The 13,593-nt window shown below is 44.3% G+C and overlaps 22 non-coding genes across 22 annotated transcripts; all 22 read right to left on the bottom strand.

The window, feature by feature from the left end:
- Positions 1 to 133: 133 nt before the first annotated feature.
- On the bottom strand, positions 134 to 240 carry LOC137085451 (U6 spliceosomal RNA). Its single transcript, XR_010907040.1, has one exon. It is a non-coding gene; the product is annotated as a U6 spliceosomal RNA (small nuclear RNA).
- Positions 241 to 759: 519 nt separating this feature from the next.
- LOC137085810 (U6 spliceosomal RNA) lies at positions 760 to 866 on the bottom strand. Its single transcript, XR_010907366.1, has one exon. It is a non-coding gene; the product is annotated as a U6 spliceosomal RNA (small nuclear RNA).
- A 507-nt stretch (positions 867 to 1,373) lies between these two features.
- On the bottom strand, positions 1,374 to 1,480 carry LOC137085913 (U6 spliceosomal RNA). The gene has a single exon (XR_010907464.1). It is a non-coding gene; the product is annotated as a U6 spliceosomal RNA (small nuclear RNA).
- Positions 1,481 to 1,999: 519 nt separating this feature from the next.
- On the bottom strand, positions 2,000 to 2,106 carry LOC137085824 (U6 spliceosomal RNA). Its single transcript, XR_010907380.1, has one exon. It is a non-coding gene; the product is annotated as a U6 spliceosomal RNA (small nuclear RNA).
- A 519-nt stretch (positions 2,107 to 2,625) lies between these two features.
- Positions 2,626 to 2,732, bottom strand: LOC137085897 (U6 spliceosomal RNA). Its single transcript, XR_010907450.1, has one exon. It is a non-coding gene; the product is annotated as a U6 spliceosomal RNA (small nuclear RNA).
- Positions 2,733 to 3,251: 519 nt separating this feature from the next.
- Positions 3,252 to 3,358, bottom strand: LOC137085878 (U6 spliceosomal RNA). Its single transcript, XR_010907431.1, has one exon. It is a non-coding gene; the product is annotated as a U6 spliceosomal RNA (small nuclear RNA).
- Positions 3,359 to 3,874: 516 nt separating this feature from the next.
- On the bottom strand, positions 3,875 to 3,981 carry LOC137085737 (U6 spliceosomal RNA). Its single transcript, XR_010907296.1, has one exon. It is a non-coding gene; the product is annotated as a U6 spliceosomal RNA (small nuclear RNA).
- A 519-nt stretch (positions 3,982 to 4,500) lies between these two features.
- LOC137085413 (U6 spliceosomal RNA) lies at positions 4,501 to 4,607 on the bottom strand. Its single transcript, XR_010907005.1, has one exon. It is a non-coding gene; the product is annotated as a U6 spliceosomal RNA (small nuclear RNA).
- A 520-nt stretch (positions 4,608 to 5,127) lies between these two features.
- On the bottom strand, positions 5,128 to 5,234 carry LOC137085809 (U6 spliceosomal RNA). Its single transcript, XR_010907365.1, has one exon. It is a non-coding gene; the product is annotated as a U6 spliceosomal RNA (small nuclear RNA).
- Positions 5,235 to 5,741: 507 nt separating this feature from the next.
- Positions 5,742 to 5,848, bottom strand: LOC137085736 (U6 spliceosomal RNA). Its single transcript, XR_010907295.1, has one exon. It is a non-coding gene; the product is annotated as a U6 spliceosomal RNA (small nuclear RNA).
- A 519-nt stretch (positions 5,849 to 6,367) lies between these two features.
- On the bottom strand, positions 6,368 to 6,474 carry LOC137085826 (U6 spliceosomal RNA). The gene has a single exon (XR_010907382.1). It is a non-coding gene; the product is annotated as a U6 spliceosomal RNA (small nuclear RNA).
- A 507-nt stretch (positions 6,475 to 6,981) lies between these two features.
- Positions 6,982 to 7,088, bottom strand: LOC137085423 (U6 spliceosomal RNA). The gene has a single exon (XR_010907015.1). It is a non-coding gene; the product is annotated as a U6 spliceosomal RNA (small nuclear RNA).
- Positions 7,089 to 7,606: 518 nt separating this feature from the next.
- LOC137085735 (U6 spliceosomal RNA) lies at positions 7,607 to 7,713 on the bottom strand. The gene has a single exon (XR_010907294.1). It is a non-coding gene; the product is annotated as a U6 spliceosomal RNA (small nuclear RNA).
- A 507-nt stretch (positions 7,714 to 8,220) lies between these two features.
- LOC137085422 (U6 spliceosomal RNA) lies at positions 8,221 to 8,327 on the bottom strand. The gene has a single exon (XR_010907014.1). It is a non-coding gene; the product is annotated as a U6 spliceosomal RNA (small nuclear RNA).
- A 518-nt stretch (positions 8,328 to 8,845) lies between these two features.
- Positions 8,846 to 8,952, bottom strand: LOC137085734 (U6 spliceosomal RNA). The gene has a single exon (XR_010907293.1). It is a non-coding gene; the product is annotated as a U6 spliceosomal RNA (small nuclear RNA).
- Positions 8,953 to 9,471: 519 nt separating this feature from the next.
- LOC137085948 (U6 spliceosomal RNA) lies at positions 9,472 to 9,578 on the bottom strand. Its single transcript, XR_010907495.1, has one exon. It is a non-coding gene; the product is annotated as a U6 spliceosomal RNA (small nuclear RNA).
- A 507-nt stretch (positions 9,579 to 10,085) lies between these two features.
- Positions 10,086 to 10,192, bottom strand: LOC137085733 (U6 spliceosomal RNA). The gene has a single exon (XR_010907292.1). It is a non-coding gene; the product is annotated as a U6 spliceosomal RNA (small nuclear RNA).
- Positions 10,193 to 10,711: 519 nt separating this feature from the next.
- On the bottom strand, positions 10,712 to 10,818 carry LOC137085732 (U6 spliceosomal RNA). Its single transcript, XR_010907291.1, has one exon. It is a non-coding gene; the product is annotated as a U6 spliceosomal RNA (small nuclear RNA).
- Positions 10,819 to 11,337: 519 nt separating this feature from the next.
- Positions 11,338 to 11,444, bottom strand: LOC137085731 (U6 spliceosomal RNA). The gene has a single exon (XR_010907290.1). It is a non-coding gene; the product is annotated as a U6 spliceosomal RNA (small nuclear RNA).
- A 517-nt stretch (positions 11,445 to 11,961) lies between these two features.
- On the bottom strand, positions 11,962 to 12,068 carry LOC137085730 (U6 spliceosomal RNA). The gene has a single exon (XR_010907289.1). It is a non-coding gene; the product is annotated as a U6 spliceosomal RNA (small nuclear RNA).
- Positions 12,069 to 12,587: 519 nt separating this feature from the next.
- LOC137085408 (U6 spliceosomal RNA) lies at positions 12,588 to 12,694 on the bottom strand. The gene has a single exon (XR_010907001.1). It is a non-coding gene; the product is annotated as a U6 spliceosomal RNA (small nuclear RNA).
- Positions 12,695 to 13,213: 519 nt separating this feature from the next.
- Positions 13,214 to 13,320, bottom strand: LOC137085808 (U6 spliceosomal RNA). Its single transcript, XR_010907364.1, has one exon. It is a non-coding gene; the product is annotated as a U6 spliceosomal RNA (small nuclear RNA).
- Positions 13,321 to 13,593: the final 273 nt, after the last annotated feature.

Below are 13,593 nucleotides of genomic sequence, written 5' to 3'. Positions count from 1 at the left end.
GATCCTATGGAGATCTTGAGGCAGTGAAGAACTTGACAGAATTTTCCTGATTTGGAAGAGAACACAAACGAAAATAAAGAGTGGCAGGAGGGGATGCTTTTAGACCTGTGAAGCAGGCCTTGATCACAGCTGCATAAATATGGAGCGCTTCACGGATTTGCGTGTCATCCTTTCGCTGTGGCCATGCTAATCTTCTCTGTATAGATCCAATTTTAGTATATGTGCTGCCTTAGCAAGCACAAGTTTGCTCGCCGCTCAAGGCATATGTACACCTCAGGTCCCAGCAAGCTCTCACCAAGGTGGTAAGGCCCAGCAAACTATCTCGACACTGTATACCTTATTGCACACACTGATATATGCAACAGCTCAATAATTTTAGGGAAAGGGTATGTTAAAGCTTCATTGTTCATATATGGCCTAATTCCACCATGATATCATAGAGCATCTGCTGAAAGAAGGGTGTTGTCAGACTTATCGATGGTACCAGTGTACAAGCACTGAAGAAGGCGTGGCCTCTACGTTTTCGTGAGAAAAAAAGTTGGCAGAAAGACGAAACATCCTTTGATGTCTTTGTCAAGGGAGTATAAACTCGATGTAACTGGACACGATATGCAGCAGGAGGAGTTAATCCTATGGAGATCTTGAGGCAGTGAAGGACTTGACAGAATTTTCCTGATTTTGAAGAGAACACAAACGAAAATAAAGAGTGGCAGGAGAGGATGCTTTTAGACCTGTGAAGCAGGCCTTGATCACAGCTGCATAAATATGGAGCGCTTCACGGATTTGCGTGTCATCCTTTCGCAGGGGCCATGCTAATCTTCTCTGTATCGATCCAATTTTAGTATATGTGCTGCCTTATCAAGCACAACTTTGCTGGCCGCTCAAGGCATATGTACACCTCAGGTCCCAGCAAGCTCTCACCAAGGTGCAAACTATCTCGACACTGTATACCTTATTGCACACACTGATATATGCAACAGCTCAATCATTTTAGGGAAAGGGTATGTTAAAGCTTCATTGTTCACATATGGCCTAATTCCACCATGATATCATAGAGCATCTGCTGAAAGAAGGGTGTTGTCAGACTTATCGATGGTACCAGTGTAAAGCACTGAAGAAGGCGTGGCCTCTATGTTTTCGTGAGAAAAAAAGTGGGCAGAAAGACGAAACATCATTTGATGTCTTTGTCAAGGGAGTATAAACTCGATGTAACTGGACACGATATGCAGCAGGAGGAGTTGATCCTATGGAGATCTTGAGGCAGTGAAGAACTTGACAGAATTTTCCTGAATTGGAAGAGAACACAAACGAAAATAAAGAGTGGCAGGAGGGGATGCTTTTAGACCTGTGAAGCAGGCCTTGATCACAGCTGCATAAATATGGAGCGCTTCACGGATTTGCGTGCCATCCTTTCGCAGGGGCCATGCTAATCTTCTCTGTATCGATCCAATTTTAGTATATGTGCTGCCTTAGCAAGCACAAGTTTGCCGGCCGCTCAAGGCATATGTACACCTCAGGTCCCAGCAAGCTCTCACCAAGGTGGTAAGGCCCAGCAAACTATCTCGACACTGTATACCTTATTGCACACACTGATATATGCAACAGCTCAATCATTTTAGGGAAAGGGTATGTTAAAGCTTCATTGTTCACATATGGCCTAATTCCACTATGATATCATAGAGCATCTGCTGAAAGAAGGGTGTTGTCAGACTTATCGATGGTACCAGTGTACAAGCACTGAAGAAGGCGTGGCCTCTACGTTTTCGTGAGAAAAAGAGTTGGCAGAAAGACGAAACATCCTTTGATGTCTTTGTCAAGGGAGTATAAACTCGATGTAACTGGACACGATATGCAGCAGGAGGAGTTGATCCTATGGAGATCTTGAGGCAGTGAAGGACTTGACAGAATTTTCCTGATTTGGAAGAGAACACAAACGAAAATAAAGAGTGGCAGGAGGGGATGCTTTTAGACCTGTGAAGCAGGCCTTGATCACAGCTGCATAAATATGGAGCGCTTCACGGATTTGCGTGTCATCCTTTCGCAGGGGCCATGCTAATCTTCTCTGTATCGATCCAATTTTAGTATATGTGCTGCCCTAGCAAGCACAAGTTTGCTGGCCGCTCAAGGCATATGTACACCTCAGGTCCCAGCAAGCTCTCACCAAGGTGGTAAGGCCCAGCAAACTATCTCGACACTGTATACCTTATTGCACACACTGATATATGCAACAGCTCAATAATTTTAGGGAAAGGGTATGTTAAAGCTTCATTGTTCACATATGGCCTAATTCCACCATGATATCATAGAGCATCTGCTGAAAGAAGGGTGTTGTCAGACTTATCGATGGTACCAGTGTACAAGCACTGAAGAAGGCGTGGCCTCTACGTTTTCGTGAGAAAAAAAGTGGGCAGAAAGACGAAACATCATTTGATGTCTTTGTCAAGGGAGTATAAACTCGATGTAACTGGACACGATATGCAGCAGGAGGAGTTGATCCTATGGAGATCTTGAGGCAGTGAAGGACTTGACAGAATTTTCCTGATTTGGAAGAGAACACAAACGAAAATAAAGAGTGGCAGGAGGGGATGCTTTTAGACCTGTGAAGCAGGCCTTGATCACAGCTGCATAAATATGGAGCGGTTCACGGATTTGCGTGTCATCCTTTCGCAGGGGCCATGCTAATCTTCTCTGTATCGATCCAATTTTAGTATATGTGCTGCCTTAGCAAGCACAAGTTTGCTGGCCGCTCAAGGCATATGTACACCTCAGGTCCCAGCAAGCTCTCACCAAGGTGGTAAGGCCCAGCAAACTATCTCGACACTGTATACCTTATTGCACACACTGATATATGCAACAGCTCAATAATTTTAGGGAAAGGGTATGTTAAAGCTTCCTTGTTGACATATGGCCTAATTCCACCATGATATCTTAGAGCATCTGCTGAAAGAAGGGTGTTGCCAGACTTATCGATGGTACCAGTGTACAAGCACTGAAGAAGGCGTGGCCTCTACATTTCGTGAGAAAAAAAGTTGGCAGAAAGACGAAACATCCTTTGATGTCTTTGTCAAGGGAGTATAAACTCGATGTAACTGGACACGATATGCAGCAGGAGGAGTTGATCCTATGGAGATCTTGAGGCAGTGAAGAAACTTGACAGAATTTTCCTGATTTGGAAGAGAACACAAACGAAAATAAAGAGTTGCAGGAGGGGATGCTTTTAGACCTGTGAAGCAGGCCTTGATCACAGCTGCATAAATATGGAGCGCTTCACGGATTTGCATGTCATCCTTTCGCAGGGGCCATGCTAATCTTCTCTGTATCGATCCAATTTTAGTATATGTGCTGCCTTAGCAAGCACAACTTTGCTGGCCGCTCAAGGCATATGTAGCCCTCAGGTCCCAAGCTCTCACCAAGGTGGTAAGGCCCAGCAAACTATCTCGCCACTGTATACCTTATTGCACACACTGATATATGCAACAGCTCAATAATTTTAGGGAAAGGGTATGTTAAAGCTTCATTGTTCACATATGGCCTAATTCCACCATGATATCATAGAGCATCTGCTGAAAGAAGGGTGTTGTCAGACTTATCGATGGTACCAGTGTACAAGCACTGAAGAAGGCGTGGCCTCTACGTTTTCGTAAGAAAAAAAGTTGGCAGAAAGACGAAACATCCTTTGATGTCTTTGTCAAGGGAGTATAAACTCGATGTAACTGGACACGATATGCAGCAGGAGGAGTTGATCCTATGGAGATCTTGAGGCAGTGAAGGACTTGACAGAATTTTCCTGATTTGGAAGAGAACACAAACGAAAATAAAGAGTGGCAGGAGAGGATGCTTTTAGACCTGTGAAGCAGGCCTTGATCACAGCTGCATAAATATGGAGCGCTTCACGGATTTGCGTGTCATCCTTTCGCAGGGGCCATGCTAATCTTCTCTGTATCGATCCAATTTTAGTATATGTGCTGCCTTAGCAAGCACAAGTTTGCTGGCCGCTCAAGGCATATGTACACCTCAGGTCCCAGCAAGCTCTCACCAAGGTGGTAAGGCCCAGCAAACTATCTCGACACTGTATACCTTATTGCACACACTGATATATGCAACAGCTCAATAATTTTAGGGAAAGGGTATGTTAAAGCTTCCTTGTTGACATATGGCCTAATTCCACCATGATATCTTAGAGCATCTGCTGAAAAAAGGGTGTTGCCAGACTTATCGATGGTACCAGTGTACAAGCACTGAAGAAGGCGTGGCCTCTACATTTCGTGAGAAAAAAAGTTGGCAGAAAGACGAAACATCCTTTGATGTCTTTGTCAAGGGAGTATAAACTCGATGTAACTGGACACGATATGCAGCAGGAGGAGTTGATCCTATGGAGATCTTGAGGCAGTGAAGAAACTTGACAGAATTTTCCTGATTTGGAAGAGAACACAAACGAAAATAAAGAGTTGCAGGAGGGGATGCTTTTAGACCTGTGAAGCAGGCCTTGATCACAGCTGCATAAATATGGAGCGCTTCACGGATTTGCATGTCATCCTTTCGCAGGGGCCATGCTAATCTTTTCTGTATCGATCCAATTTTAGTATATGTGCTGCCTTAGCAAGCACAACTTTGCTGGCCGCTCAAGGCATATGTAGCCCTCAGGTCCCAGCAAGCTCTCACCAAGGTGGTAAGGCCCAGCAAACTATCTCGCCACTGTATACCTTATTGCACACACTGATATATGCAACAGCTCAATAATTTTAGGGAAAGGGTATGTTAAAGCTTCATTGTTCACATATGGCCTAATTCCACCATGATATCATAGAGCATCTGCTGAAAGAAGGGTGTTGTCAGACTTATCGATGGTACCAGTGTACAAGCACTGAAGAAGGCGTGGCCTCTACGTTTTCGTGAGAAAAAAAAGTTGGCAGAAAGACGAAACATCCTTTGATGTCTTTGTCAAGGGAGTATAAACTCGATGTAACTGGACACGATATGCAGCAGGAGGAGTTGATCCTATGGAGATCTTGAGGCAGTGAAGGACTTGACAGAATTTTCCTGATTTGGAAGAGAACACAAACGAAAATAAAGAGTGGCAGGAGAGGATGCTTTTAGACCTGTGAAGCAGACCTTGATCACAGCTGCATAAATATGGAGCGCTTCACGGATTTGCGTGTCATCCTTTCGCAGGGGCCATGCTAATCTTCTCTGTATCGATCCAATTTTAGTATATGTGCTGCCTTATCAAGCACAACTTTGCTGGCCGCTCAAGGCATATGTAAACCTCAGGTCCCAGCAAGCTTTCACCAAGGTGCAAACTATCTCGACACTGTATACCTTATTGCACACACTGATATATGCAACAGCTCAATCATTTTAGGGAAAGGGTATGTTAAAGCTTCATTGTTCACATATGGCCTAATTCCACCATGATATCATAGAGCATCTGCTGAAAGAAGGGTGTTGTCAGACTTATCGATGGTACCAGTGTAAAGCACTGAAGAAGGCGTGGCCTCTACGTTTTCGTGAGAAAAAAAGTGGGCAGAAAGACGAAACATCATTTGATGTCTTTGTCAAGGGAGTATAAACTCGATGTAACTGGACACGATATGCAGCAGGAGGAGTTGATCCTATGGAGATCTTGAGGCAGTGAAGAACTTGACAGAATTTTCCTGATTTGGAAGAGAACACAAACGAAAATAAAGAGTGGCAGGAGGGGATGCTTTTAGACCTGTGAAGCAGGCCTTGATCACAGCTGCATAAATATGGAGCGCTTCACGGATTTGCGTGTCATCCTTTCGCAGGGGCCATGCTAATCTTCTCTGTATCGATCCAATTTTAGTATATGTGCTGCCTTAGCAAGCACAACTTTGCTGGCCGCTCAAGGCATATGTAGCCCTCAGGTCCCAGCAAGCTCTCACCAAGGTGGTAAGGCCCAGCAAACTATCTCGCCACTGTATACCTTATTGCACACACTGATATATGCAACAGCTAAATAATTTTAGGGAAAGGGTATGTTAAAGCTTCATTGTTCACATATGGCCTAATTCCACCATGATATCATAGAGCATCTGCTGAAAGAAGGGTGTTGTCAGACTTATCGATGGTACCAGTGTACAAGCACTGAAGAAGGCGTGGCCTCTACGTTTTCGTGAGAAAAAGAGTTGGCAGAAAGACGAAACATCCTTTGATGTCTTTGTCAAGGGAGTATAAACTCGATGTAACTGGACACGATATGCAGCAGGAGGAGTTGATCCTATGGAGATCTTGAGGCAGTGAAGGACTTGACAGAATTTTCCTGATTTGGAAGAGAACACAAACGAAAATAAAGAGTGGCAGGAGGGGATGCTTTTAGACCTGTGAAGCAGGCCTTGATCACAGCTGCATAAATATGGAGCGCTTCACGGATTTGTGTGTCATCCTTTCGCAGGGGCCATGCTAATCTTCTCTGTATCGATCCAATTTTAGTATATGTGCTGCCTTATCAAGCACAACTTTGCTGGCCGCTCAAGGCATATGTACACCTCAGGTCCCAGCAAGCTCTCACCAAGGTGCAAACTATCTCGACACTGTATACCTTATTGCACACACTGATATATGCAACAGCTCAATCATTTTAGGGAAAGGGTATGTTAAAGCTTCATTGTTCACATATGGCCTAATTCCACCATGATATCATAGAGCATCTGCTGAAAGAAGGGTGTTGTCAGACTTATCGATGGTACCAGTGTAAAGCACTGAAGAAGGCGTGGCCTCTATGTTTTCGTGAGAAAAAAAGTGGGCAGAAAGACGAAACATCATTTGATGTCTTTGTCAAGGGAGTATAAACTCGATGTAACTGGACACGATATGCAGCAGGAGGAGTTGATCCTATGGAGATCTTGAGGCATTGAAGAACTTGACAGAATTTTCCTGATTTGGAAGAGAACACAAACGAAAATAAAGAGTGGCAGGAGGGGATGCTTTTAGACCTGTGAAGCAGGCCTTGATCACAGCTGCATAAATATGGAGCGCTTCACGGATTTGCGTGTCTTTCTTTCGCAGGGGCCATGCTAATCTTCTCTGTATCGATCCAATTTTAGTATATGTGCTGCCTTAGCAAGCACAAGTTGGCCGGCGCTCAAGGCATATGTACACCTCAGGTCCCAGCAAGCTCTCACCAAGGTGGTAAGGCCCAGCAAACTATCTCGACACTGTATACCTTATTGCACACACTGATATATGCAACAGCTCAATCATTTTAGGGAAAGGGTATGTTAAAGCTTCATTGTTCACATATGGCCTAATTCCACCATGATATCATAGAGCATCTGCTGAAAGAAGGGTGTTGTCAGACTTATCGATGGTACCAGTGTACAAGCACTGAAGAAGGCGTGGCCTCTACGTTTTCGTGAGAAAAAAAGTGGGCAGAAAGACGAAACATCATTTGATGTCTTTGTCAAGGGAGTATAAACTCGATGTAACTGGACACGATATGCAGCAGGAGGAGTTGATCCTATGGAGATCTTGAGGCAGTGAAGAACTTGACAGAATTTTCCTGATTTGGAAGAGAACACAAACGAAAATAAAGAGTGGCAGGAGGGGATGCTTTTAGACCTGTGAAGCAGGCCTTGATCACAGCTGCATAAATATGGAGCGCTTCACGGATTTGCGTGTCATCCTTTCGCAGGGGCCATGCTAATCTTCTCTGTATCGATCCAATTTTAGTATATGTGCTGCCTTAGCAAGCACAAGTTTGCTGGCCGCTCAAGGCATATGTACACCTCAGGTCCCAGCAAGCTCTCACCAAGGTGCAAACTATCTCGACACTGTATACCTTATTGCACACACTGATATATGCAACAGCTCAATCATTTTAGGGAAAGGGTATGTTAAAGCTTCATTGTTCACATATGGCCTAATTCCACCATGATATCATAGAGCATCTGCTGAAAGAAGGGTGTTGTCAGACTTATCGATGGTACCAGTGTAAAGCACTGAAGAAGGCGTGGCCTCTATGTTTTCGTGAGAAAAAAAGTGGGCAGAAAGACGAAACATCATTTGATGTCTTTGTCAAGGGAGTATAAACTCGATGTAACTGGACACGATATGCAGCAGGAGGAGTTGATCCTATGGAGATCTTGAGGCATTGAAGAACTTGACAGAATTTTCCTGATTTGGAAGAGAACACAAACGAAAATAAAGAGTGGCAGGAGGGGATGCTTTTAGACCTGTGAAGCAGGCCTTGATCACAGCTGCATAAATATGGAGCGCTTCACGGATTTGCGTGTCTTTCTTTCGCAGGGGCCATGCTAATCTTCTCTGTATCGATCCAATTTTAGTATATGTGCTGCCTTAGCAAGCACAAGTTGGCCGGCGCTCAAGGCATATGTACACCTCAGGTCCCAGCAAGCTCTCACCAAGGTGGTAAGGCCCAGCAAACTATCTCGACACTGTATACCTTATTGCACACACTGATATATGCAACAGCTCAATCATTTTAGGGAAAGGGTATGTTAAAGCTTCATTGTTCACATATGGCCTAATTCCACCATGATATCATAGAGCATCTGCTGAAAGAAGGGTGTTGTCAGACTTATCGATGGTACCAGTGTACAAGCACTGAAGAAGGCGTGGCCTCTACGTTTTCGTGAGAAAAAAAGTGGGCAGAAAGACGAAACATCATTTGATGTCTTTGTCAAGGGAGTATAAACTCGATGTAACTGGACACGATATGCAGCAGGAGGAGTTGATCCTATGGAGATCTTGAGGCAGTGAAGAACTTGACAGAATTTTCCTGATTTGGAAGAGAACACAAACGAAAATAAAGAGTGGCAGGAGGGGATGCTTTTAGACCTGTGAAGCAGGCCTTGATCACAGCTGCATAAATATGGAGCGCTTCACGGATTTGCGTGTCATCCTTTCGCAGGGGCCATGCTAATCTTCTCTGTATCGATCCAATTTTAGTATATGTGCTGCCTTAGCAAGCACAAGTTTGCTGGCCGCTCAAGGCATATATACCCCTCAGGTCCCAATAAGCTCTCACCAAGGTGGTAAGGCCCAGCAAACTATCTCGCCACTATATACCTTATTGCACACACTGATATATGCAAAAGCTCAATAATTTTAGGGAAAGGGTATGTTAAAGTTTCCTTGTTGACATATGGCCTAATTCCACCATGATATCTTAGAGCATCTGCTGAAAGAAGGGTGTTGTCAGACTTATCGATGGTACCAGTGTACAAGCACTGAAGAAGGCGTGGCCTCTACGTTTTCGTGAGAAAAAAAGTGGGCAGAAAGACGAAACATCCTTTGATGTCTTTGTCAAGGGAGTATAAACTCGATGTAACTGGACACGATATGCAGCAGGAGGAGTTGATCCTATGGAGATCTTGAGGCAGTGAAGGACTTGACAGAATTTTCCTGATTTGGAAGAGAACACAAACGAAAATAAAGAGTGGCAGGAGAGGATGCTTTTAGACCTGTGAAGCAGGCCTTGATCACAGCTGCATAAATATGGAGCGCTTCACGGATTTGCGTGTCATCCTTTCGCAGGGGCCATGCTAATCTTCTCTGTATCGAACCAATTTTAGTATATGTGCTGCCTTATCAAGCACAACTTTGCTGGCCGCTCAAGGCATATGTACACCTCAGGTCCCAGCAAGCTCTCACCAAGGTGCAAACTATCTCGACACTGTATACCTTATTGCACACACTGATATATGCAACAGCTCAATCATTTTAGGGAAAGGGTATGTTAAAGCTTCATTGTTCACATATGGCCTAATTCCACCATGATATCATAGAGCATCTGCTGAAAGAAGGGTGTTGTCAGACTTATCGATGGTACCAGTGTAAAGCACTGAAGAAGGCGTGGCCTCTATGTTTTCGTGAGAAAAAAAGTGGGCAGAAAGACGAAACATCATTTGATGTCTTTGTCAAGGGAGTATAAACTCGATGTAACTGGACACGATATGCAGCAGGAGGAGTTGATCCTATGGAGATCTTGAGGCAGTGAAGAACTTGACAGAATTTTCCTGAATTGGAAGAGAACACAAACGAAAATAAAGAGTGGCAGGAGGGGATGCTTTTAGACCTGTGAAGCAGGCCTTGATCACAGCTGCATAAATATGGAGCGCTTCACGGATTTGCGTGTCATCCTTTCGCAGGGGCCATGCTAATCTTCTCTGTATCGATCCAATTTTAGTATATGTGCTGCCTTAGCAAGCACAAGTTTGCCGGCCGCTCAAGGCATATGTACACCTCAGGTCCCAGCAAGCTCTCACCAAGGTGGTAAGGCCCAGCAAACTATCTCGACACTGTATACCTTATTGCACACACTGATATATGCAACAGCTCAATCATTTTAGGGAAAGGGTATGTTAAAGCTTCATTGTTCACATATGGCTTAATTCCACCATGATATCATAGAGCATCTGCTGAAAGAAGGGTGTTGTCAGACTTATCGATGGTACCAGTGTACAAGCACTGAAGAAGGCGTGGCCTCTACGTTTTCGTGAGAAAAAAAGTGGGCAGAAAGACGAAACATAATTTGATGTCTTTGTCAAGGGAGTATAAACTCGATGTAACTGGACACGATATGCAGCAGGAGGAGTTGATCCTATGGAGATCTTGAGGCAGTGAAGAACTTGACAGAATTTTCCTGATTTGGAAGAGAACACAAACGAAAATAAAGAGTGGCAGGAGGGGATGCTTTTAGACCTGTGAAGCAGGCCTTGATCACAGCTGCATAAATATGGAGCGCTTCACGGATTTGCGTGTCATCCTTTCGCAGGGGCCATGCTAATCTTCTCTGTATCGATCCAATTTTAGTATATGTGCTGCCTTAGCAAGCACAACTTTGCTGGCCGCTCAAGGCATATGTAGCCCTCAGGTCCCAGCAAGCTCTCACCAAGGTGGTAAGGCCCAGCAAACTATCTTGCCACTGTATACCTTATTGCACACACTGATATATGCAACAGCTCAATAATTTTAGGGAAAGGGTATGTTAAAGCTTCATTGTTCACATATGGCCTAATTCCACTATGATATCATAGAGCATCTGCTGAAAGAAGGGTGTTGTCAGACTTATCGATGGTACCAGTGTACAAGCACTGAAGAAGGCGTGGCCTCTACGTTTTCGTGAGAAAAAGAGTTGGCAGAAAGACGAAACATCCTTTGATGTCTTTGTCAAGGGAGTATAAACTCGATGTAACTGGACACGATATGCAGCAGGAGGAGTTGATCCTATGGAGATCTTGAGGCAGTGAAGGACTTGACAGAATTTTCCTGATTTGGAAGAGAACACAAACGAAAATAAAGAGTGGCAGGAGGGGATGCTTTTAGACCTGTGAAGCAGGCCTTGATCACAGCTGCATAAATATGGAGCGCTTCACGGATTTGCGTGTCATCCTTTCGCAGGGGCCATGCTAATCTTCTCTGTATCGATCCAATTTTAGTATATGTGCTGCCTTAGCAAGCACAAGTTTGCTGGCCGCTCAAGGCATATGTACACCTCAGGTCCCAGCAAGCTCTCACCAAGGTGGTAAGGCCCAGCAAACTATCTCGACACTGTATACCTTATTGCACACACTGATATATGCAACAGCTCAATAATTTTAGGGAAAGGGTATGTTAAAGCTTCATTGTTCACATATGGCCTAATTCCACCATGATATCAGAGCATCTGCTGAAAGAAGGGTGTTGTCAGACTTATCGATGGTACCAGTGTACAAGCACTGAAGAAGGCGTGGCCTCTACGTTTTCGTGAGAAAAAAAGTGGGCAGAAAGACGAAACATCATTTGATGTCTTTGTCAAGGGAGTATAAACTCGATGTAACTGGACACGATATGCAGCAGGAGGAGTTGATCCTATGGAGATCTTGAGGCAGTGAAGGACTTGACAGAATTTTCCTGATTTGGAAGAGAACACAAACGAAAATAAAGAGTGGCAGGAGGGGATGCTTTTAGACCTGTGAAGCAGGCCTTGATCACAGCTGCATAAATATGGAGCGCTTCACGGATTTGCGTGTCATCCTTTCGCAGGGGCCATGCTAATCTTCTCTGTATCGATCCAATTTTAGTATATGTGCTGCCTTAGCAAGCACAAGTTTGCTGGCCGCTCAAGGCATATGTACACCTCAGGTCCCAGCAAGCTCTCACCAAGGTGGTAAGGCCCAGCAAACTATCTCGACACTGTATACCTTATTGCACACACTGATATATGCAACAGCTCAATAATTTTAGGGAAAGGGTATGTTAAAGCTTCCTTGTTGACATATGGCCTAATTCCACCATGATATCTTAGAGCATCTGCTGAAAGAAGGGTGTTGCCAGACTTATCGATGGTACCAGTGTACAAGCACTGAAGAAGGCGTGGCCTCTACATTTCGTGAGAAAAAAAGTTGGCAGAAAGACGAAACATCCTTTGATGTCTTTGTCAAGGGAGTATAAACTCGATGTAACTGGACACGATATGCAGCAGGAGGAGTTGATCCTATGGAGATCTTGAGGCAGTGAAGAAACTTGACAGAATTTTCCTGATTTGGAAGAGAACACAAACGAAAATAAAGAGTGGCAGGAGGGGATGCTTTTAGACCTGTGAAGCAGGCCTTGATCACAGCTGCATAAATATGGAGCGCTTCACGGATTTGCATGTCATCCTTTCGCAGGGGCCATGCTAATCTTCTCCGTATCGATCCAATTTTAGTATATGTGCTGCCTTAGCAAGCACAAGTTTGCTGGCCGCTCAAGGCATATGTAGCCCTCAGGTCCCAGCAAGCTCTCACCAAGGTGGTAAGGCCCAGCAAACTATCTCGCCACTGTATACCTTATTGCACACACTGATATATGCAACAGCTCAATAATTTTAGGGAAAGGGTATGTTAAAGCTTCATTGTTCACATATGGCCTAATTCCACCATGATATCATAGAGCATCTGCTGAAAGAAGGGTGTTGTCAGACTTATCGATGGTACCAGTGTACAAGCACTGAAGAAGGCGTGGCCTCTACGTTTTCGTGAGAAAAAAAGTTGGCAGAAAGACGAAACATCCTTTGATGTCTTTGTCAAGGGAGTATAAACTCGATGTAACTGGACACGATATGCAGCAGGAGGAGTTGATCCTATGGAGATCTTGAGGCAGTGAAGGACTTGACAGAATTTTCCTGATTTGGAAGAGAACACAAACGAAAATAAAGAGTGGCAGGAGAGGATGCTTTTAGACCTGTGAAGCAGGCCTTGATCACAGCTGCATAAATATGGAGCGCTTCACGGATTTGCGTGTCATCCTTTCGCAGGGGCCATGCTAATCTTCTCTGTATCGATCCAATTTTAGTATATGTGCTGCCTTATCAAGCACAACTTTGCTGGCCGCTCAAGGCATATGTAAACCTCAGGTCCCAGCAAGCTCTCACCAAGGTGCAAACTATCTCGACACTGTATACCTTATTGCACACACTGATATATGCAACAGCTCAATCATTTTAGGGAAAGGGTATGTTAAAGCTTCATTGTTCACATATGGCCTAATTCCACCATGATATCATAGAGCATCTGCTGAAAGAAGGGTGTTGTCAGACTTATCGATGGTACCAGTGTAAAGCACTGAAGAAGGCGTGGCCTCTACGTTTTC

Source organism: Pseudorasbora parva, chromosome 8, assembly GCF_024679245.1.
Source record: "Pseudorasbora parva isolate DD20220531a chromosome 8, ASM2467924v1, whole genome shotgun sequence".
NCBI lineage: Eukaryota > Metazoa > Chordata > Actinopteri > Cypriniformes > Gobionidae > Pseudorasbora > Pseudorasbora parva.
This window is presented reverse-complemented; position numbering and strand designations above follow the sequence as displayed.